Below are 22920 nucleotides of genomic sequence, written 5' to 3'. Positions count from 1 at the left end.
TACACATCTCAGTGACTTCTGATTTCAGAGAGGACAGAAAAATAATTTGGGTAAAGAGATCTTACAATGACTACATTCCAGAAAAAAAAAAAAAAAAAGAGGAAGGACGGAAGGAAAAAAAGAAGGAGGACATGTTACCAATCCATCTATCACAGCCACTAACTCAGGTAACGAGCGGGTGAGCCTTGGTGCCCTGCCCTGGCCAACAGCTCCCTCCCCGGGAATCCCCACGAGTCCTGGACCAATCAAAAGAACAGCTCCTGGCTGGGTTTGCTAACTCTGTTGCAGAACAAACTCAGATAAACTTGTTGGCAAGAGAAGCCAGTCATTCAAGAGATGAGGACCAGGAAAGGAGAATGGGAGAGATTTCAGGTGGCAGCAGCCAAGGGAGATGACAGGCTCAAGCCTTCATAACCAACCTCTCTGCTTGCAAGATGGACGCCTAGAGTTTTATAGGGCGAGGTTGTGTGCGTATGTGTGTGGGGCCGGGGGTACGTGCCCAAGAGCAGGCACAGAGCACAGAGTCATGGGTGGGGGTCCGTATGTGTTCAGCGTACGATCATGGGCAGGGAAGGGGACACGTGGGGTATGGTCTTCTAGGCATTCTGTTGCTATCAGGGCTATTCTGGTCTGGCCCGGTTGGTTGTCCTGGTCATTGCAAAATATCTTCAGCAATGCCTCGAGAAGGTGTGAGAAGAAATAAACACGATGGGTTTTAGTTAGAGTATGAGTTAAGAGTCTTGCCTCTGGTTTTAACTGGTGGGGTCTATAGTTGAGCACAAGGGCTCGCTAACAGAAGGAGACAAGAAAAGAAAGCATGGGGGGGCAGAATATTTCTTTTTTGGAAGGAAAATACGTCCAGATTGCATCTGGGTGTTTTGAGGGGGGGAGGGTTGCTGTTTGTTTTGTTTTTGTTTTAAAGTTCCATGGGAGAATACGCAGAGATACTCTTGGATTTGAAATTTCAGCCTTCGCGGGGCCCCTGGACGGCTGAGTCGGTTAAGCATCTAAACTTCTGCTCAGGTCACGATCTCACAGTTCATGAGTTCGAACCCCACGTCCGGCTTTGTGCTGACAGCTCGGAGCCTGGAGCCTGGTTCGGATTCTGTGTCTCCTTCTCTCTCTGCCCCTCCCCCACTCACACTCTGTCTCTGTCTCTCTCAAAAATAAATAAACATTAAAAAACACTTAAATGCAACGCCCGCAGGTGCATGTAGCCCGGAGGAGGGCTCAGCCTCCTCCTCTCTCAGGCAATTGTGCCTGGGAGCTTGTAGTTATTAGTCAGTTTGCAACTTCCAAAAACAATTTCCGCCCTCAGGTGTGAGCTCAGGTTGCCCGCGGAGAAGCTTTGTTATCACCCCTGGGTCTTGACCTGCAGGCCGGGGTTCCCCTTCCCTGTCATGCTCCGTCTGGTCCCTGTCATCTGATTTCTGTCAGCTGAGAGTGTGAAAAAACAATCTACGGTTTGTTTCACCTCCACACCCGTGTCAGGCCATCCTACAAACATCCTCCTCAAAGCAAGACCTTTCTTTCCCTTTCCTAGAACTCTGCTGTGCGAGCAGGCTGCTCAGTTCCACCCATCCTCTCTGAGACCGCAAACAGAGCTGAACCAGAGAACCGAGACTTATAAACAAGGGTGTAGGCCGGTGAGTGTGGTGGGGTCAGGGGAGGAGGGAAACAAGCCAGAAAAACAAAGCCCTGCAGCTTGAGGTGGAGGTGAGCAGAAAGCAGCCAGGCCTCCAAAAAAAAAAAGTGTCAAAAAACAAAACTCAGGGGCGCCTAGGGTGGCTCAGTTGGTTAAAGCCTCCGACTTCGGCTCAGGTCATGATCTCATGGCTCATGGGTTCGAGCCTCACCTCGGGCCCTGTGCTGACAGCTGGGAGCCAGGGGCCTGCTTCGGATTCTGTGTCTCCTCTCCCTCCCCCTCCCCCGCTCACACTCTGTGTCTGTCTCTCAAAAACAAACATTAAAAAAATTAAAAAAAAAAACACAACAAAACTCAAACCTCATGTAACCGTCATGAGGTTGAAGGCTTTAAAAGTTGTTTCTGCTGCAGATTTTGGAGGCTTGTTCTCTTAGCCAGAGGCACCCGAGTGTTGCAAACCCGAATCCTTACAAGTTCAGTGTTAAGCTGTAGGGGGCAAGGGAGGCGCAAGCCTGTTTCTCTGCCTTGAAGGGTCTCGGTGCTTCTGAGGACACCGCGAGGGTCACGTCTTGTGGGATGGGTGGCTCAGGCCAGCTGTCTGGGGGGCTCTCATCTCTGCCAGTGAATAAACAAGCCAATGTGGAGAACACGGGCCTGGGGTAAATGAAGGCAGAAGGCAGGTGCAACCTAAAAGGTCAACTTCCTGTCTTCTCCTATCGTGAAAACCTGAGGTGGGGACGGGGCGGGGGTTTTGCTAACCACCCCGAGGGGAAAGAGAGGCCCCCAGACACCGGACGCTGGGTAGCAAGAATTCAGGGGGGTAGGATTTTTGCCTCTTCCTTCAGGGAAAGCCCTGGGGTACCCCGGCCCACCCCGCAGAAGGGGTAGCTGTGGGAGAGGTGTTGGAATGACAGGTGAATTATTTTCTTGCAAAATTTCATGAAGAGTTGTATTAGCAAAGTACACAAAAGGGGAGGCGGCAAATGCAGTGTGGATCAGATGGAGGGAGGCGGGAGGGGCAGGGGCGGGTGGGCTCTGTCCTCACTCCTTAGCCTAAGTGTGGCTTCATGTAAAACCCACTCAGCCAGCTGCCGGCCACACCCAGTGGTTTGGCTGTTAATTGTAGAAGAGGAGAAATGTCCCCGGTGCTGGTGGGGAACGGGGTGCCGAGCAGAGCGCCAGGCTCTGGAACAGCACTTCTCTCCCTGGACACTTCCTAAACAAAAAGCTTTTGCAAACATAGTAACTATTATGATCCTAGATATTACCCGATCATAATAATTCTGTACCAGTTCCTGTCTCACCCAGATAACTCCGCGAGGGGAGGGGGTTGGCGATACATGTCTGAAAAGCAAGATTCTTTCTCTTCTCTTCCTCCCTCCCTCCCCCCCGCCCCCCAGCCCCAGGAAAATCGGGGCCCTGTGTTAGCCATTGCTCACGTCTAGGATCTCCTGGTTTACTTTACGATGACAACGTTCAGCCCAGCAAGGGCACATTTCTCCTAAGAAATTTGGGAATGGATGTCACCTGGTCTTCTGAGTTCCTTCCGAGGTAAGGAAGGTCAGGGTGACCGTCCTCACTTTCTTGATTAGGGAGGAAGAGGGGGAGGGACATTTGTGACGTGGCTGAGTGGCTGCAGCAAGCCAAACGCTCCCCAAGAGCGGGCCAGTCCAGATTGCCAGGCAAGTGCTCCTACGGACCACCGCAGGGCTCCGTATAAATGAAAAGAAAATGTATTCGTGTAAAAACAAAAACAAAACGCCACGGTGCAGATATCCAATGGGCAAAGGGGACAAGGCTGGGCCAGGAGGGTTCGCAGCACTGGGCCTGATTTCTCGGGTCTCTCATTCTCTGTGAGCTCGGCAGTCGCCCAGAACACAGTCCAGCCATACGACTCGAAGCCATAGGATCTAGGCCACATTTTCTCAGTCTTCAGTCAGCCGGTCCTACTCAACACGGAGCTCCCAGAAGGCAAAGGTCAAGTACCATCTTCGCATATTTGTTTGAGGCCTGATGGGAACCAGCGCTCCAGAGACATTTTCTAAATGAATGAGTGACTGAGCCCCGGCCGTGACCTCTCATCTGTTCGGGGAGTGGAGGCTGTAGGAGATTCCTATCAGCACAGAAATGGGGGAGTGGAACCCGGGAGAGCTGGGCGGTCGCCAGGTCCTGGGGTGGTAGGAGGTTGGGAACACCCACCCCTTTGCTCCACTGTGACCTTTATCCCAGCTCTGGTTCCTGGGTGGGGGGAGGAACCGTTATCACACAGGACCTCAGAGTGCTTTTCAGGTCTGGAAGGACTTGTGTCTCTTCCAAGTAGGTGACCCCAGGCCCTGGAGCGAGAGGGACAAATAGATGTTTTCTCATGTAAAGCAATCAGCTAATTCGTGGGTTTCACAGTTGAATAGGTGTCATGTTATCTGAAGACTACTGGAGGGCTTCTGATTTATTGACATAGATAAGGCTTCCTTCAAAGGCTCCCCTTGAAAGCTGTTTAGTGAGGGATTCCAAAGCAAGGTGTTTATAACAATAATAAATGTTTTTCCACCACTTTGTCCCAGGTTTGTCTGCTCCTAGTTCTTTTTCCTGATTTCTCTCCTTTTCTAAATTTATTTTTATTATTTTTTAAGTTTATTTATTTATTTTTGAGATGGGGGCGGGGAAAGAGAATCCCAAGCAGGCTCCGTGCTGGCAGCACAGAGCCTGATGCAGGGCTCAAACTCAAGAATGGTGAGATCATGACCTGAGCCAAAATCAAGAGTCGGAGGCTTATCCAACTGAGCCACCCAGGTACCCCTTGCCTCCACTTTTTAATGCACTAAAAGAAAGCTATAGAAGAGACCCTTAAGAGAGACATTTAAAACCGGTATAAGGGAAATTTCACAGTAGGGGATATTATGAAGATTGGGTGAGAAAGAGTTCAGACCTTGCTTCTTGGATGATTTTCACTGAGCCCTAGTCCACAGAACCCAGGCAGCTTTAGTAGTAATTTTTAGTTCCCCTTTCTTTATGCTTACTGGGATAAGATGGTATCTGGGAACGGAACTTGTGGTAAAGAAAACCTTGCTACAGAAGGACCCCACCCTTGCTTACCTTCCTCTGGAGCCAGTGGCAGTATGTAGTGAATGGTAACTGGGGGGCTTCCTGTATTCTGCAGTGGGCATTGCTACACCACTGTCTCCAGTGGAATGAACCAGAATACAAAATGTATGCCTCTTTTGAAATGTGATGAAGCAATACACAATTCAGAAATAGGGTGACCACATTTTCTGTACTATGTTGCACTCTTTTGCACAATGTGTAAGAACACAACGTGAGAAACCTACGAAAGAAGGAAATAGAACAAGTGAGGTTGTTGGCTGGGTAGGTTCTGTAAGGTAAAGGCAGAATACTAAACACTCCACCTAGCCAACATCCTCTTGGCTATTATTCCTGTTTCCAAACCTCTACCACTCTCCCCTCCTCCATTATTTCCCATCAACCATCCATCCATCCATCCTTCCTTCCATCCATCCATTCATCCATCCTTCCATCCATTTGCCATTTATTGGGCACCCTGTCATTCTAGCTGCTGAGAATATAGACATCAGTGCCAAGCCAGTAAAGGTTAAACCACCAGTGTTTGCTGACTTTCATAGTGCAAATACCCATACCCCGGCTGATCTCAAGCCACCAACATCATGTCATTGAACACAAAGTGGGGAAGAGATCATCAGAAGCACTCAATTATATGGTGTTTCCAACATACAGCTAAAATGGATGCCAAGAACCTCAAGTACACAGATAATGGTTAAATTGGTCATTAGGAAGTGATAAGTTTTGAGTAGTATTAAGTTTGCTGTCAATATAATTTATTTAATTATACATTTATGTAATTTAACTTCAAATAATGGCTGTCTTAACAGCTCACGACCTTTATGAAAATTTAACAGTTGGCTCTTATGAGCAAAAATGAGTTGGCTCTAGCATACCACTGGACGGAGAGAAATAACGTATGATATCTGCTTTATGAAAGTGTTTTATCTAGAAAGTGAGAACATATACGTATGAAAGTGAGTAGTACTCCTTCAGTTGGGGAAAATGCTGGGCATAGAATTACTGGGGACGTACCGTGAGATCCCCTGAAATAAAACCACCTTTAGGAGAGGGTAGTTACTTGGACTCTATGCCAGCACCAAAGAACACAGAGCAAAGTTGGTTTGAGCACAGCAGGTGGCTCTTTCCAGGTCAATAATAGTTTCTCTCTCAGTCAGCGTCCTTAGACTCAAACATCCTGGGACAACTGTCATCTTTGGCAGGGTGTTGACTGCCGAAGGGAAAACTGCAACTTAGGAGCTTAACCCTGGACACCCCAGCAGGGCAGGGGAGGGCTGGGGGGAACAGGGACCCCTCAGTGCACAGAATCACACCTGTGGAACTGTGCATGTCTGGGCTTCAACATTGACTTCTCGTGGCAACGAGATGAACGGCATACATTGGATTAATGACATTTTCCAAGTTCCACGATTCCTGGAATCAATAGCAAAACGTATACCCTTTGGCATGAGAAAACCCCTGAGATATTTAGATAGTTTGGTGGCTGGCAAGAATTTAAGGGAGGTCCTCCGACTGTGACATATGCGGACTTGAGCAAATAGCAAAAATAAAAGAATTAAGAGTTATGGCCATTTGTATTCTGATTTGCAGAGCAGGTCATAGGGGATAGAATCTGCCATGTATACGTGTGTGTGCTTAGAGAAAAAGATGTTAGCCAAAATCTTAACAAGTGTTTATCGCCAGATGGTAATGTGTTTGCTTTTTTGCTTTTGTTTTCGGTGCCGACACCTGAGATCTGAGCTAGACGATAAATGTGGAAGGAGGATTAGCTTTTATAGATTTGCTTGCATGGTTTAATAATTTCATCTATTCTTGTCAAAAAATTAACCAATAAATCATATCTGCCAATTGTAAAAAAAAGCAAGTAAGTTTAAAGAAGGAAACAGAAAAATCCAACTGTAATTCCAACAGCGAGAAATGCCTACTGTTAATATTTTGGTGTTTAACCTCTAGACCTTCTGCTACGCGTGATGTATTTCCTTTGTACCTTCTCATCAGCCTTGGGTTAATCTGCCTCCTGACCTATGCTTCTGAGCATGGGGTGGGGGCAGAAGGCTCATAGCTCATAATGTTAAATTAGGTTTTTCAACAAAGTAGCCCCTCAGGCAGGCTCAGGCATTTGTTTTTAACCTTTCTCAGCCACTTTTCATTCCCTAAAACTATTTCACAACTTAAACCATCCTCTCTGCTGCTTACATCCCACTTCAGAGAAAATACAGACCATCATATATGATTTTTTACTTCTGTAGGGGCCAAAGGCAGGCTAACCCAAGATGGGCCACTTTGACATGAACATCATTTTGAGTTAAAACTAATCCAAACCCAGAAGATTCAGGAAAAACTCTTTTATCTCCCCTCAACTGCCTGCTTGTACCAGGACAAGAGCTATTAACAAAGACTCCTCTTTGCCTAAGAAACTTCTCTACATAACAGGGCACCTGTGTTTTCCAAACACTTCCCTTCACCTTCTTCCTAATGGTCTTTCTCCCCTTGGTATCCTCAGACCCCTACCCTCTCTTCAGTTCATCTAAGCCTCATATTGCCTGACTGCCCTTGGAATTTCATTGTCTGTGTGGATTCCCCACATGTACATACACTATTGAATTTGACTTCTTCCTATTAATCTGTCTCATGTCAATTTGATTCTTACTCCAGCTAGAGGGACCCCAAAGGGCAGAGGAAATTCATCCTCCCCAACACTTCCTTCCCTTCTACCTCTAAATCTGTACCTAACTTTTCTTCCCTCTGTTTTAAATGAAACTCTACCTTTTACTCTGACCAAGTGAATGCTGTTTCTTAAAAAAAAAAAAAAAAAAAAAAAAAAAAAAAAAAAAAAAAAGAAAAAAAGAGGAAATCACAGGTTTTTTTTTTTTCTGTCTTCACAGGTAATCACATCCATATTGAAAAATTCAGAAATATAAGACAGCACATGAGGGAGAAAATAAAAGTCACATGTAATTGAAACAAAAAAGACACTCAGTGCTACCATTATAAATTCCTGGTTTTTTTCCATGCATGATTGTATGTATCTGTACATTAAGTATTCTTTACACAAAGAAATTATTCTGTATATGCTATTTCATGAGTCTCCTTTTCCTCTGATAATAGATCATGAATATTTTTTACGTGATGGAAAATATTCTTCAACAATGAGACTTTAAAATAATTTTTGAAAGTTAAAAATCTGGGGCACCTGGGTAGCTCAGTCGGTTAAGCATCTGACTTTGGCTCAGGTCATGATCTCGTAGTTTGTGAGTTCAAGCCCCATGTCAGGCTCTGTGCTGACAGCTAGGATCCTGGAGCCTACACTGGATTCTGTGTCTCCCTCTCTCTCTGTTCCTCCCTAGCTTGTGTTCTGTATCTCTCTCTCCCTCAAAAATAAATAGAGATTAAAAAAATCACTTCTGTGGGTTTCTTATTTTAAAAGCAGTGTACAATAATTAGAAGACTTGTACAATAATTTGTACAATAATTAGAAGATTTAATTAAAAGGAAGAAAAACCTAGATATCTGTAATCCCATCTCTGAGATATGACCAGCTAACAAATTTTATTTAAAATTTTTTTATTTTTTACATTTTTATATTTATTTATTTTTAATAGACAGAGAGCACAAATGGGGGAGGGGCAGAGAGAGAAGGAGACAGAATCAGAAACAGGCTCCAGGCTCCGAGCTGTCAGCACAGAGCCCAACGCGGGGCTCAAACTCACAAACCGTGAGATCATGACCTGAGCTGAAGTTGGACACTTAACCGACTGAGCCACCCAGGCGCCCCACATAACTTTATTTAAATCTATCTTACAAAAATAGGCTCATAACCAGCTGACACAATCTTATATAAAAACTGCCTTATAAAAATAGGCTCACCCAGATATCATTCTATGTCATTTTTGATATACAAATATTACCTCATTTAATCCTCATAACACCTTATGTGGTTGCTATTACGAAGATAACCTCCATTTTCCAGATGAGGAGACTGAGGCCCAGAGAAGCTAAGAAACGTGCCCAAAGTTGCATAACAGCGAACAGCAGAACTGGGATATGGACGAAGGCAGTCTGCCTCCAGAGGTTGGTTGCTAACACCTATAGAGCTCTCAACTTATAGAGAACATCTTTCCATGTTGATAAACACCACTCTCTGTGCCATGCTTATAATGATCTACCACACCTCAAATATTGGGGTTTGCTTCCTCGTGGTTCTTTTAAGATTTTCTTTTCCAGTTAATAGTTGCGTATGGAATTACTTTTGTGCTGTGAATGGATTCTCACTTCAGCTTTTTCCGTATGGTTAACCAATGATCCAAGTTTTACTTATTGAATTACCTACCCTTTCTTCACTAATTTAAAAGGGTGCCTTTGTTTTTGCTTCTCTCTTTTCTTGCCTTCTTTGGAAACCTGCTTCATTTATTATCCACTATCTCCCCTGGATCTTGAAAATATGAGCTAGCTCTGAGCTAATTATACATTTTCTGGGTTAATTGATGTACTTGTTCACTTAGGAAATTTATAGGGGTTGCAACAGTGCATAAAATTTTAAAAACTTTCTCCTGGGGCTTACAGCGTGTAGCTAGATATGACACTTTTACAAAACTCTTGAATGTCACACTTACAATGTGCTGGGCACTGTTTTTAGTGACTTACAAATATTATCTCATTTAATCCTTGTAGCAAGTCTTTCAGGTAGGTACTATTTTTATCTCCATGTTTCATGTGAGAAAATGAAGCATAGAGACATTAAGTAACTTGCCCAAAGTCTCTTAGTGGATAAATGGGGAGCTGGGGAAAACTAGTAGGCAATTCCCATTTAATGCAATAGATGTTGTATATCGTGGGGGAACTACAGGGTTCTTGATGGGGCCATGAGGCTCAGGAAAGACTTTTGCCAGGAGTGGCGTCCAAATGATTCCTGAAGAATGAGAAGGAGTAGGCTGGTGAAGGGAATTGGGGGTAAGAATATTTAAGTTGGAGAGGGCAGTGGTACAAAGTTCTAGAAAAGAGACAAAGAATGTTATTTCCTAGGAGCTGAAAGAAAGGGAGAAGTGTCACTGGGAAGGAGGGTGGGGTAGGGTGGCCGGGAGGTGAGAAGTCCTAGACTTGGAAGGGTCGGTAGGAGCCCATTGTCTTGTGAGTCTCTTGAAGGAATTTTGACTGTAGTTTAAATGTTGGAGGAGACTCTGAGGGGATTTAAACAGGAGAGAGATTACTCTGTCTGCCACATGGGAGATGGGTATCAAGGGGACAAGGGTGTGGGCGGGGCAAAGTGTTAGAGGGGCCGTTCCAACAATCTGGGTGAGAAATGATGTTGCCTTCAGAGCAGTAGCAAGGGGATGGTGAGAAACAAGTGGCCTCAGGTGCTCCCTTGAAGGAATTTGGTTGGATGGGTCAAAAGGAGGGGAGTCAGTGATTATAACCTGGCTCTTGCCTCAACCAGTATGTCTCCCTGTTACCAACTATGGCTGCGATGAAAATCAGGGTAATAAATAGTCTAGACTTAATATGCAGAGAAGAAAAGATAACTTGCCTATGGTCTAATCGTTACATTCCCATGACGTCCCCCTTTAGCACTCACCAAACCCTCACTGAAGGAGGGCTGCAAAGTTTGTAAATATGGCGGGTGTTAAGAGTATCATTTCTGGTGGTAGGATAAGGCATGATTAAATAAAATTTTTTTTGAAACTTTACTGAGGTATATTTCTTATACCATAATATTCACCCACTTGAAGTGGGTGGTTCAGTGGTTTTTAGTATATTCAGCGTTGTATAGTCATTACCACAATCTAATTTTAGAACATATTCAATACCTCTGAAAGAAACTCTGTACCCATTAGTAGTCACTCCCTATTCCAGGTTCCCATCCTCACCTCAGCCCAGGCAGTCATTCATCTGCTTTCTGTCTCTCGGACTTGCCTATTCTGGACATATGACATAAAGGACGTTATAATATACAGTCTTTTGTGGTTTGCTTTTCACTTAGCATAATGTTTTCAAGGTCCACCCTTGTTAAAGCTTGCAACAGAACTTCATTCCTTTCAATGGGTGAAGAACATTCCATTGTATGGATATACCACATTTTGTTTACATATTCATCAGTTAATGATCATTTGGGTTGCTTCCGCTCTTTGGCTATTAAGCATATGCGTCCATGAACACTCATGTACAAACTTTTACACGGGCACGTGTTTTCCAAAGCCACCACACCATTTTACCTTCCCATCAGTGATGTGTGAGGGTTTTAATGTTTCCACATTCTCTTTAACACTTGTTACTGTCTGTCTGTTTTACTTTAGCCATCCTAGTGGGTGTGATGTGGTATCTTCGGGTAGTCTTGGTTTGCATTTCTCTAAGCACTAATGACGTTGAACAACTTTTCATGTGTTTTTTGGTCATTTGTAGATCTTCTGTGGGTAAATGTCTCTGCAAATTCTTTGCTCATTTTTAAATTGGGTTATTTATCTTTGTAAGGGTTCTTTATATATTGTGGATACAAGCCCCTTGACTATATTGATTTGCAAATATTTTCTCCCCTTCCATGGGCTGTGCTTTCTTAATGATGTCCTATGATACACAATATTTAAAATTGATAAAATTCAATTTGTTTACTTGTTATTTTTTTTTGTTACTTATGCTTTATAAGAAACCATTGCCTAACCTAAAGTTAGGATTTGCTCCTCTGTTTTCTGCTAGAAATTTTATAGTTTCAGGTCTTACATTTAGGCTATAACCCATTTTGAGTTAATTTTTGCATATGGTGTAAAGAAGAGTTTCAGATTTATTCTTTTGATATGAATAACCAGTTGTCCCAGAACCATCTGTTGGAAAATTTCCCCACTGAATTGTCTTAGCATGCATAAGTTAAAATTTGCTCCTTATATCTTCCTTTTCCCCAAAATTACCCACCCCCCCCAAAAGAAAACTAAGAAAGAAACAAAGGAAGAAAAAAGAAGAAAACTAAATCCATGATCTTTTTCTTTCTTTTTTTTTTTTAATGGAAGGTACAGTAAGTTTTGCTTGAGTTGAATTTAGCTGGGGATCTTTTCTGACACCAGATTATATCATCCCTTTTTCTTTGGCTCATTGTTGAAACAGCCAGTCTCCTCTCGAGCCCCACTGATTTAGAGTTTGTGACAGCACAACTATCTGGTGAATTTTAGCTGTATAAGTAAAGTGAAAGGCCCATAAAAATAGTTAACAATTTTCCCAAGCACTCAGATACGTGGGAGAAGTTACTCTTCCCCTGAGGCAGGAAACAAATGTAGTTTAGTTGCATGAGTTATTTGGTTATAATGCCAAATTAATTTTTTTTTAATTTTAAGTAATCTCTATGCCCAAGGTGGGGCTTGAACTCATGACCTCTAGATCAAGAGTCACATGCTGTACTGACTGAGCCAGGCAGGCACCCCTATAATGCCAATTTTAAAAATGTTTTCAAGGCTTATGAAGAAACGCGTGATGTTTGGTATTATACATCTGCCAAATGAGACTTTAAAAATATTTAAATCATGGGGTGCTGGGATGGCTCAGTCGGTTACGCTTCCGACTTCGGCTCAGGTCATGATCTTGTGGTCTGTGAGTTCGAGCCCCATGTCGGGCTCTGTGCTGATAGCTCGGAGCCTGAAGCCTGCTTCAGATCCTGTGTCTCTGTCTCTCTCTGCCCCTCCCCTGCTCATATTCTGTCTCTTTCTCAAAACATAATCATAAAAAAAAAACAAACTTAAATCCTTCTGATAACATTGTGGTATGGTCAAATGCCTGAGTCTTTTTTTTTAAGTAGGCTCCACACTCAGCACAGAGCCCAACACAGGGTTTGAACTCACAACCTGAGATGAAGACCTGAGCTGAGATCAAGAGTCAGGCACTGAACCAACTGGGCCACCCAGGAGTCCCAACCTCCTAAGTCTAAGAGAGGCATGATGATACAAAACATACTGTTAACATTTCCACCCAGTAACATCTTTTGGAAAATAACCAAAGGAAATATTCTAAAAGAAGGAAAAACTACAAAGATGTATTACTTATCATAGGCAAAGGTGGAAAACTATTTCAATGCCCGAAAAGCTAGAGGATGGATAAGCAAACTATGTTCTACGGGAAAAAGCTAAAGAGCTCAAAGAACTGTGGTTGTTAAGGGTGGTGTGCTAACACGTGCTGAAGTGAGCAAAACAGAATTTGCATATATACCTTGACCGAAAAGGGCGTAAGGGTGGATGGGTGCTGACAAAGTTCAAAATTAATTTAGCACAATATCGACACCCGTTAGATTTATTTCCACAGCACGCATGAAGGTCTCCCTAAATGGAAAATGGAAGCTGAAACCAACTTTTCTGAGAGCCAACTCACACACCTCTGTCTTTCTGCCACGTATCTTTTTCTTAATGATTTTCCTAATTCATTGAATTCTACTTTTTAATACCTAGGGGGGAGGGAAGCATAAGCCCTTGGAAAGAAGAAATTCAGGATTTCTCAGAAATTAGCTATTGAAATGATTATTCCCGTGGAGGGGAACCGGTGTCTTAACGAAGCATTTTTCTCTGAGGCTTGATGAGACACACTGAGAATGCACCTGCCCATAATGTGGGTTGAGGAAGAGCGAACTTTCGGTCTTGGGCATTGGGTGGGGTACTCATTTCCTGGGGCTGCCGTGAACAGAGGACCACAACTGGTGGCTTTAAACAACAGAATCTTATTTTCTCATGGTGTTAGGGGTTGGAAGTTTAAAACCGAGGGGTTAGCAGTGTTGCTTCCCACCGAGGACTCTGAGGGAGAATCTGTTCCTTGTCACTTGCTCGCTTCTGGTGACTGCTGTCATCTTTGGTGTGCCTTGTCCTGTAGACACATCACTCTGGTCTCTGCCTGTCTGCGTCCTCTTACAAGGATGCCAGCCATATTGCATTATACGCCCACCCTACTCTTTTATGGCCTCATTTTAAATTTGCTAGTCATATTTATGATAACCTTATTTCCAAATACGGTCACAATCTGAGGTACTTTGTGTTAGGACTTCAACATATCTTTTTGTTTTTTAATGTTTATTTATTTATTTTGAGAGAGAGCATGTACCTGCACACGTGCATGAGTGGGGCAGGGCACAGAGAGGAGAGGAATCCCAAGCAGGCTCTGTGCTGTCAGCACAGGGCCTGACATGGGGCTTGATCTCACGAATTGTGAGATCATGGCCCGAGCTGAAATCAAGAGCCAGATGCTTAACCGACAGAGCCACCCAGGTGCCCCTCGACATATCTTTTTAAGGGGACAAAATTCAACCCATCACTGGTGGCCTTGGGTTAACTTAATAAATGTACTGTTCTGATTAATTCCAGAGCAAAACCTAGGCTTCCCATGACAGGTCCTAGGAGGATCCACTCGGGAACAGTGGTTGGTAATGGAGAGAATGGTGTCACGATAGTGGGATACATTGCTCTCATAGACTGTTGACCTCTCTCCCTGAGAGGGAGGCCTCACTCCTGGTCGGCCATGAATGTAATGGCCAAACCCAACTGATGAAGACAGAGGCTGTCGTGTGGGGGAATCTCTTGATTGTACGTTTCCACACGTTAGAGAAATTCTCCCGTCCTCATCACTCTCTCCCTCAGCCTCCTCAGTGGATGAAGAGTGACTCGACAGATGGGTGTACCAGAAAGATGGCTCTGAGCATGCTCCAACCAGCCCCTCCCTCTCTCTGGAGCCAGCTGCCTGCACGTTCTGTGTTCTTTCACACGCTAAGTTGAGCTAAGCGTGCCACGGGGAGGTCAGCGGTTGCCCCCGTGCTGCTTTTGACTGGGTGGGTGAGTCTGCCTACTTCTGAAGGGTCAAGATGAGCCTATCACTTGACTAACAGATGCAAGACCCATATCCACCCTGGCCTGTACCTATATTGGAAGCGTGTCTGCGTTTCCTGTAATATAGGTGATGTTTTGGTTTTCTTCAGCCCAGCCCTGAGTCTAAGTCACAATTGTTTCCAAGTTGGGGGGGGGGGGAAGAGATGCCCATCTAGGTTTCTTTGAGTTTCCAGTTGTTTCCAGATGCCCCCCCCCCCCCCGTAAGAAACAGGTGTGGAACAAGGGAAGATATGGCAGGTACGTGAAACGAGCTCATCACCTCTTCCTCTGCACAGTCGTGAGCGAGGGCAGGGTGTGCTAACGCCCGCAAACGGGGCAGCGGCGAGAATAAGGGGACACTCTGTCCATTTCTAGCTGCTTTTGTGCTCATTTCTCAATCAACGCACATTTAAGGGGCTTCTGCTCTGGGCGAGGCGCCATCCCAGTCCCCGCCAGGGACACAAAGAACCGTAAGGCCAACAGGGCCCATCCTCAGCGGATTTACAGTCTTGCTGGAGAAACAGGCGCATTAAAAAAGACAAGTGACAATGCAAGACAGGATGTGGTCAGTGCCAGTGAGTTTTATGGGCAATTAAAGTGCCATAAAAATTCAGAAGAGGAAAAGAACATTTTGGGACACTTTGAACTGATAAGAAACGGGGGGGGGGGGGCGGTACTTGTTGGAGAGGAGAATTTTCCAGGCCAGGGGTACAGTGTGTGAAAAGGGCCCGGATTTAGAATGGTTAGGATATTTTAGTGAACAATTCGAGCAACATTTGAGTCCCTGTTGTGTGAAGAGCCAGGGACGTGGTGGACAGGCTCAGACGCCAGCCACGCAGACTGGACTTCCAGCTCAGACTCTCGTGATTGGTGTGCTCTGGGGCCAGTCACTTAACCTCTGCCCGCCTCAGTTTCCCTATCTGTGTGAGGGGTGTTGCCATAGACACTGAGGATACAGTGGTAGGGAAAGTCCAGTTTATAGCATGCTCACTGTAGGGCATAGGCTGTGTTCTAAGCCCTCTTTAAAACATTTTTTTAAATATTTATTTTTGAGAGAGATACAGTGCGAGTGGGGGAGGGGCAGAGAGAGAGGGAGACACAGAATCCGAAGCAGCCTCCAGGCTTCGAGCTGTCAGCACAGAGCCCGACGCGGGGCTCGAACTCATGTCTCTGAAGTCATAGGCTTAACCAACTGAGCCACCCAGACACCCCTATATTGTTTTTTTTTTTTAAACTTTTTAATCTTATTTAATTATTTTGAGAAAGAGAGAGAGAGAATGTGAGCAGGGTAGGGACAGAGAGAGAGAATCCCAAGCAGGCTCCATGCTGTCAGCACGGAGCCTGACATGGGGCTTGAGCCCACGAAACGTGAGATCATGACCTGAGCTGAAGTTGAAGTCAGACGTGCTTAACTGCTTAACTGACTGAGCTATTCAGGTATCCCTAAGCCCTTAAAAAAATTTTTTTTAAAAAATATTTACTTATTTTTGAGAGAGAGCGTGCGAGCAGGGGAGGGGCAGAGAGAGAGGGAGACACAGAATCCAAAGCAGGCTCTAGGCTCTGAGCTGTCGGCACAGAGCCCGACGTGGGGCTTGAACTCATGAACCACGAGTCCGTGACCTGAGCCGAAGTTGGACGCTCAACCCACTGAACCACCCAGGTGCCCCACCCTAAGCCCTTTTTAAATATGAATTCATTTAATCCACAGAGTAACCCCGTGAGGCGGGTACTTTTCTTGCAAAGTGTGTTCCAGAGAGGCTAAGCACCTTGGAAGCAGAGGCAGGATGTGCACTCTGGCGGGTCTGGCACCAGAAGCCGTGCTTTGAACCACTGTGCGAACTTGCCTTTGAAAGGGAGGGTTTGGTGCAGGGTGTGGGGGGGGGGTGGGGGAGACGTGCTGGGTAGCTCTGGTGATGACCTTCTGCGCTAGAGCGAGGAAAATAAGAACATCTCGCAACTGGAATTCTTTTCGTTTACTACTCTGCTGCTTGAACAAGCTGTTTGGATTTAAAATTATAGGTTCCATGTGGCCATTGAAAGCCTTGCAGGAGAGATAAATTAAAAAAAAAAAGAACCGATTTTTTTTCCTTATGACATAAATTGTGGGTAGAGGAGGAGGAGACAGCTTAGAGGTAAGGGGGGGGACGCGTCTCATCAGAAGGGGATGATAAACCTGGATCAAGGGCAGAACTGACAGACGATCCTAACGGATGAACACTCAGCTCAGTAACAACGTTGAACACACTAGTCTGGGCCAGGATTAATACCAGCGCCGTGGTTCTTAAAGGACTCGACAATCACTAACTAATTAATCCATCCCACTGGGAGGTATACTTATCATTAAAGGGAGGTAGCTGATTTCAAAGCTTCGTGCCCTCCTTTCACGGTCCAGCTTTATATTTGTTTTCCAGAGGACTATGTGTTGCCTGGAGAGCTGGGAGAAAAGAAACCTCATGCTTGTTTTCTGCAGTTGGTGTTGAGCCTGCAGCTGCTTATTCTTTAAGAAAAAGGACACCTTAACTTGTTGGGATGAGCACTGGGTGTGGTACGTAAGCAACGAATCACGGGAATCTACCCCCCAAAACCAAGAGCACCCTGTGCACTGTATGTTAGCCGATTTGACAATAAATTAAATTAAAAAAAAAAAAAGGAAAACAAAAGAAAAAGGGCACTTTATAGCTACAACAGGAGATCGCAGATTGGCTTATGGAAAAAGGTGATCGAAATCTGGCCACGTTAGCGCTCTGAAAAGCTCTCAATGTAAAGAATGATATAGATGTGCCCATCTTCAAGAGAGAGATTAGAAAGTCACGAGCTGTATCTGCTTGAGGATTCAAGTGCGATTCAGTGATCTGGAAATGGAAGAAGGACGCAAAATATTTTCGTTCTGATTGAGACCAGGTGGGAGAGAATTTGAGCTCTAAATCCCGCTGGGGCAGGACCGTCTAATCCTCTTTTGTTTGGTTGGTATGGAGACTTCAGCAGAGATGTCTCAGGGTTCTTCACCTCACTGTCCAAACCTACCACACGGTCAATAATTAGCACATGTGCTACGCTCAGCAACGTGAGGAAAAGACATTGCTCATTCTTTTCATAAAAATTTCAGTATCGTCTCAAATGTCAAGAATCCCAAGAACAAATGTAAAGCAAGACAGGATACTAGGTAGCCATTTATGAGACGCAGCAATGTGTACGTGCTCACGTGTGAGGCATTTTGCTGGGAAGACAAAGGATAAAAATGGCTCTGATGGAATTTGCATCGGAAGGAAAAGAAGCCAGCTGCGGAAGAGTTTTGTACAGCACGGTCCCATTTTCTGTTTTCAAAAAGGTGTATGTGTGTGTGTTTGTGAATGCACGGGGATGTCTCTGTGTACTCAACTTCCTCGGGATTCATTTACCTTCTTGGGTAAAATACCCATCTGTTGTGGAAAATTCTCACACCTTATGTTTTCTTCTTCTCAATTTTTATTTGGAAATGATTATAGATTCCCAGGGAGTTGCAGAAAACAGTACAGAGAGGTCCTATGTACCCTTCTCTCAATTTCCCCCAATGCTTACACTTTGCGTTGACAATAGCACAGTAGCCCCGTCAGGAAATCGACATTGGTGCGCTACATGTATAATTCTACGTTGTTTCATCGGATGTGTAGATTCCTGTCCCGACTGCTACACTCAAACCACAACACTGTTGCATCCCCACAAAGGTGTCTTTGCCTCTTTATAGCCACACAGACCTCCTTCACCTGCCTGTCACTATTCCTAATCCCCGGCAGCCACTAATGTGGCATAAAATGTTTTACAACAGTTGAGAATGTTATCTCAATAGACCCACAGTGTGCGTCCTTTGGTGATTGTTTTTTTCCACTGAACACGTTGCCTTGAGATCCGTCAAGTCCTATATGCATCAATACTTCCTTCGTTAAAAAAAACTTTTTTTTTTTTACATTTATTTATTTTTGAGAGAGCGAGACAGAGCATGAGTGGGGGAGGGGAAGAGAGAGGAGATACAGAATCTGAAGCAGGCTCCAGGCTCTGAGCAAGTGTTCAGCACAGAGCCCAATGTGGGGCTCGAACCCATGAACTGTGAGATCATGACCTGAGCCAAAGTCAAACACTTAACCGACTGTGCCACCCAAGGAGCCCCAATATTTCCTTCATTTTTATTGCCAACTAGTACCACGGTTGGATGAGCCATGGTTTAACCATTCACCTAGGAGAGACATCAGTAGGTTGTTTCCAGTTCTTGGCTACTACAAATACAGCTGTTATGAATATTTGTCTCCAGGTTTTGTGTGGACGTAAATTTTAATTTCCATGGAGTAAATGCTGAGGAGTGGGTCTTATGGCAAGTATGTGTTTAAGGAAATGTCAAAATAATTTCCAGAGTGGCTGTACAATTTTATATTGCCACTGGCAATATATGAAATATCCAGTTTCTCTATATCTTCACCAACATTTGCCATCGTCAGTTTTTATTTTAGCTGTTCTAATACATGTATAGTGACAATTTATCTTAGTCTTGTGTTTTTCCTAAGGACAAGTGATGTTGAACAACTTTTTATGTGTTTGTTTGCCAAATGTAACTCTTCTTTGGTGACGTTTCTGTTCAAATGTTTGCTAATTTTTAATGTTTTTATTTTATTATTTTTAAGGGTTGAGAGCTTTTGCCCTACTGTTCTCTTGCTTGAGCTACTGGTTTTTCTTGGGATTTTATTTCTGGAGCTTCCTCGAGGCTCTGGAAAAAGGTGGGTTCCCTTCAGAACATTGTTTCTGCCAGGTACCTAGAGCCACAATCAGCTTGGACTCTTCTAAATTAAATTCTTGGCTTGAGGTATTTCAGTACCTTCAGGTGCTATGAATTTTTCCTGCCAACCCTTAGTACAACCAGCTTCTGGTTCTAAATTCTCATTTCTTTCTTTCTTCCCATAGGTTCCAAGGTTTGACATAATTCCTGGTCTTCCCAGAAGGGGTGGGTGTGGTGTGGCGATAGGGTGAGGGAGCTGGTTTTTTTCCAATTCACTTTTATACTGAGAGTGAATCCTTTGGGATACCAGCTTTGTACAGGGTGGAGTTGGGTGTGTGTGTGTGTGTGTGCATGTGTGTGTGTGTGGGGGGGTGGGGTGGGGAGATCTGTTAAATCTTGGGAAGGTCCTGGGTTTTGTCTGCTGTGTGAATATATTTTTACCTTAGATGCTTTTTTCAATCATGAGATTATGGAAAATGAGATTTAACTTTCCTTTTATGTGTCAATTTTTTTAATTAATTAAAAAAATAGGGGCACCTGGGTGGCTCAGTCAGTTAAGCATCTGACTCCAGATTTCGGCTCGGGTCATGATCTCATGGGTTTGTGAGATCGAGCCTCGCATCAGGTTCTGAGCTGCTTGGGATTCTTTCTCTCCCTCTCTTTCTGCCCCTCCCCCACTCATGGGTCCTCTCTCAAAATAATAAACTTAAATTCTTTAAAACCAATAAAAAAATATTAAAATGAAACAAAAGGTGAAAATGAACAAAACAAACCTAATTTTTTTTTGAAAGGTGGTAACATTAATGAGAGAATGATAGTTACTTATCCAACTAGGTATATTTAAGTTTACTATTTAGGAAACAGCTATCAGTAGGACAGTGCTAAACAGTTCTAGGGAATAAGAAATCTTCTTTTGGTAAATGTTTCTATTAAAGAGCCCTGAAAGCCCAAAGCCCGAAGCCCTTGTGTAGAGGAAGGGGAAGAGAGGGCGGTCTTACAGAGGAGGGAGGGCAGCTGCCACACCGGTGAGCTTCCTATTGAGGGAAAGTGTGTATTAGTTTCCTGTGGCTGCTGTAACAAATTGTCACAAATTTAGTAGCTGAAAACAACGCCAATTTATAAGCTTACAGTTCCAGAGGTCAGAAGTCTGAACTGGATCTCACCAGGCTCAGAGCGAGCTGTCAGCAGGGCCACATCCCTTGGGGGGGCTCTAGGGGACAATCAGTTCTCTTGCCTCCTCCAGCTTCTAGAGGCTGCCTATGTCCCTTGGCTTACGGGCTTCTTCTGTCCTCCGAGCCAGCAGTGTGTCTAATAGGATATTCCAGGATAATCTCTCCATCTCAGGGTCAGCTGATTGACATCCTTAAGTCTATCTGCAATTTTAATCCCTCCTGACCATACAACGAAACACATTCACAGGTTTGGTGGGTTAGGACATGACCATGTTTGGGGGCCGCGATTCTGCCTAACATAGCGGGAGGAGCTTTTCGGTCACTTGGTCCAATTAAGATGGTGGGCGCTTCTACAAATCACATGCAGATCCATGCTTTTTAAAAAAGAAAGCAAAACACGCAAAAACGAATTTGCAGCTCGTGACTTTTTACAAGGCAAATGCTACTGTAACTTTCTAGAAGGGAAACTTTGACAGCTTCCTGCAGAAGCACCTCCATGTGCCCAGTCCCTGCCCCAATCGGATCTTCCAAAAATTATGTATCGCGTGGTAGACACAACTCTGCATGAATTAATTTTCCTGTGTCTCACAAGGGCTTCAAACCCTAGAATCTGTAGCGTCTCTGATTATGACAATGGAACAAACAGGGTCCCTCGAACCGTGTGCAAAATGAACTGGCAGGAAACAGTTTGCCTCCCGTAGAGAAACAGTGGGATTCAGTGGAAAGCATCCAAGGGGTTTTGCAATCTTACTCTTTCCTCCTTTGGCTCTGGTCCAGTTTCTTCTCTTTAGCTACAGAGAAGCAGCAGAAGCTATGAAACCATGCTTTCCACCTGAGGCTTTCTTTGACTTTAAATGTGATGTCAAGATCTCAACCTGGGGCCCGGGGGCATCAGTCAGCCCATAAAATCATTTGGACAGACTGCCACGAAGCTCTCTGCAGGCTCTGAGCTAATGCATCCTGTAAAGCTCTTTATATAACAAAAACAATACTAATAACAATGTAATTAAAGTATACATGTACTTGACCGATTCTTTCTGAGAATAAAATATTCAGCGGGGCAATTTCTTGGGGGCAACGAGAGTATTTTTCATATTTGAGCTGCTGAAGTAAGTCAGCACTGGGGAACTCACAAACCAGATTTGCATCGAGTTTTACCGCGACAGACACATCATCCTTATTAATATGGTATTAAGTTTACAAAATTACCTAATCCTAGCCCCAAATGCTTTAACACTGTGTTTTTGATCCCTGGATCAGACAGCTGGGATGCCACGTGTTGGGGCCCTGCCGAGTTGGGAAATTATACAGTCGATGATTATGAAATTGGTCTCGATTGATTTAATCACTGTAATCATTGGCATTGTGAGATATGCAACCGGGAAGTTTTCATTCCAACAATTACACACGATGAAGTCACGTTATGTGGGAAGCTCATCCCTGTGTTTATTTCTGTCTAAATGGGAAGAAGGACGAAGAGAGATCCAGGCATGATTCAGGGTACAGCCGTGGCGGGTGAACCCACATTACGCAGCCAGGGAAAGACAGGGTCGAGTAATGAGCTTAATGCAGCCACTGCGCTGTACCTGGTTTCCCCCGGACTTGGCCATGGAAGAGAAGTTGTATCTAATTAAATATATACTATGTCATTATCCCGCAAGAGGATTAAACAGGCAGAGTGCTTGGCACACGATAAGAACTCCATAGATATTAGTTTCCCTGTGACATCATCAAGGGGACGCAGGGAGGTGTGCAATGGTGGGATGCTCCTCCTTTCTAGCCACCCCTTACTCTAAACCCCCCAACTCTCCCTCCCGGAGCTGGACTGGAGGGGAGCAGGAATGCCTTCCTTCCTCCTGGGTCTACAGACTGATTCAAGTTGCTGGCCAAAGGAGTGTCTCCCCATCGGGAAGCTGTGCTTAATTAGGGGAGCTAGTCGGTCTTTAGGGGAGGCTTTGACGGGAGCCTGTCGAGTCTACACCAGGCTCATCATCATGGAGTCTCAGAGCTCTGGCTCGGGAAGGAGCAGGCTGCAGGAACACCGGCTCCTCTTCACAGACTTCGGGATCGTGAAGTGGAAGGAAGGAGGCAGCGTGGGGGAGTGTGGAAGTGGCAAACAAGAAGCGAGAAGGATGCGGGGGGAGAAGGTGGGGTGAGCTAGCGTCCAAGCGCAGAACAGAGGACAAAGACCCACTGTCCGCGGCCTCCACGCACAGAACCCGGTAGAAGGAAGGAGGACTTTGGAGACCATCAGCTCCAGCCTCGTCATTCTGCTGACGAGGAACCGGGACCTGGGGAGGGTGACCGGGATCCCTCGGCTGGGGACAGGGCAGGGGGTCCCCCGGTCCCAGGGTCGCTGGCTTCCTGAAGCGTCCCGTGCGCCCCCCTCTTACAAGTCCGTTCACAACGTACAACCGGGCCCGCTGCTAACTGCCGAAAAGCTTC

General features: G+C 44.8%; 1 protein-coding gene and 1 long non-coding RNA gene across 3 annotated transcripts in view; one reads left to right on the top strand and one right to left on the bottom strand.

The window, feature by feature from the left end:
* The window catches only part of RIPOR2 (RHO family interacting cell polarization regulator 2), a 228928-nt gene that overhangs the window by 132604 nt on the left and 73404 nt on the right, over nucleotides 1-22920 (bottom strand). The gene's annotated exons all lie outside the window — the stretch shown is intronic.
* Nucleotides 1150-17120, top strand: LOC122219499. Its single transcript, XR_006202405.1, has 3 exons — nucleotides 1150-1646; nucleotides 8712-8812; nucleotides 16971-17120. It is a non-coding gene; the product is annotated as an uncharacterized LOC122219499 (long non-coding RNA).

Source organism: Panthera leo, chromosome B2 (assembly GCF_018350215.1).
Source record: "Panthera leo isolate Ple1 chromosome B2, P.leo_Ple1_pat1.1, whole genome shotgun sequence".
NCBI lineage: Eukaryota > Metazoa > Chordata > Mammalia > Carnivora > Felidae > Panthera > Panthera leo.
Note: the sequence above shows the minus strand (reverse complement) of the source record. Positions and strands in the feature narration are given on the sequence as shown.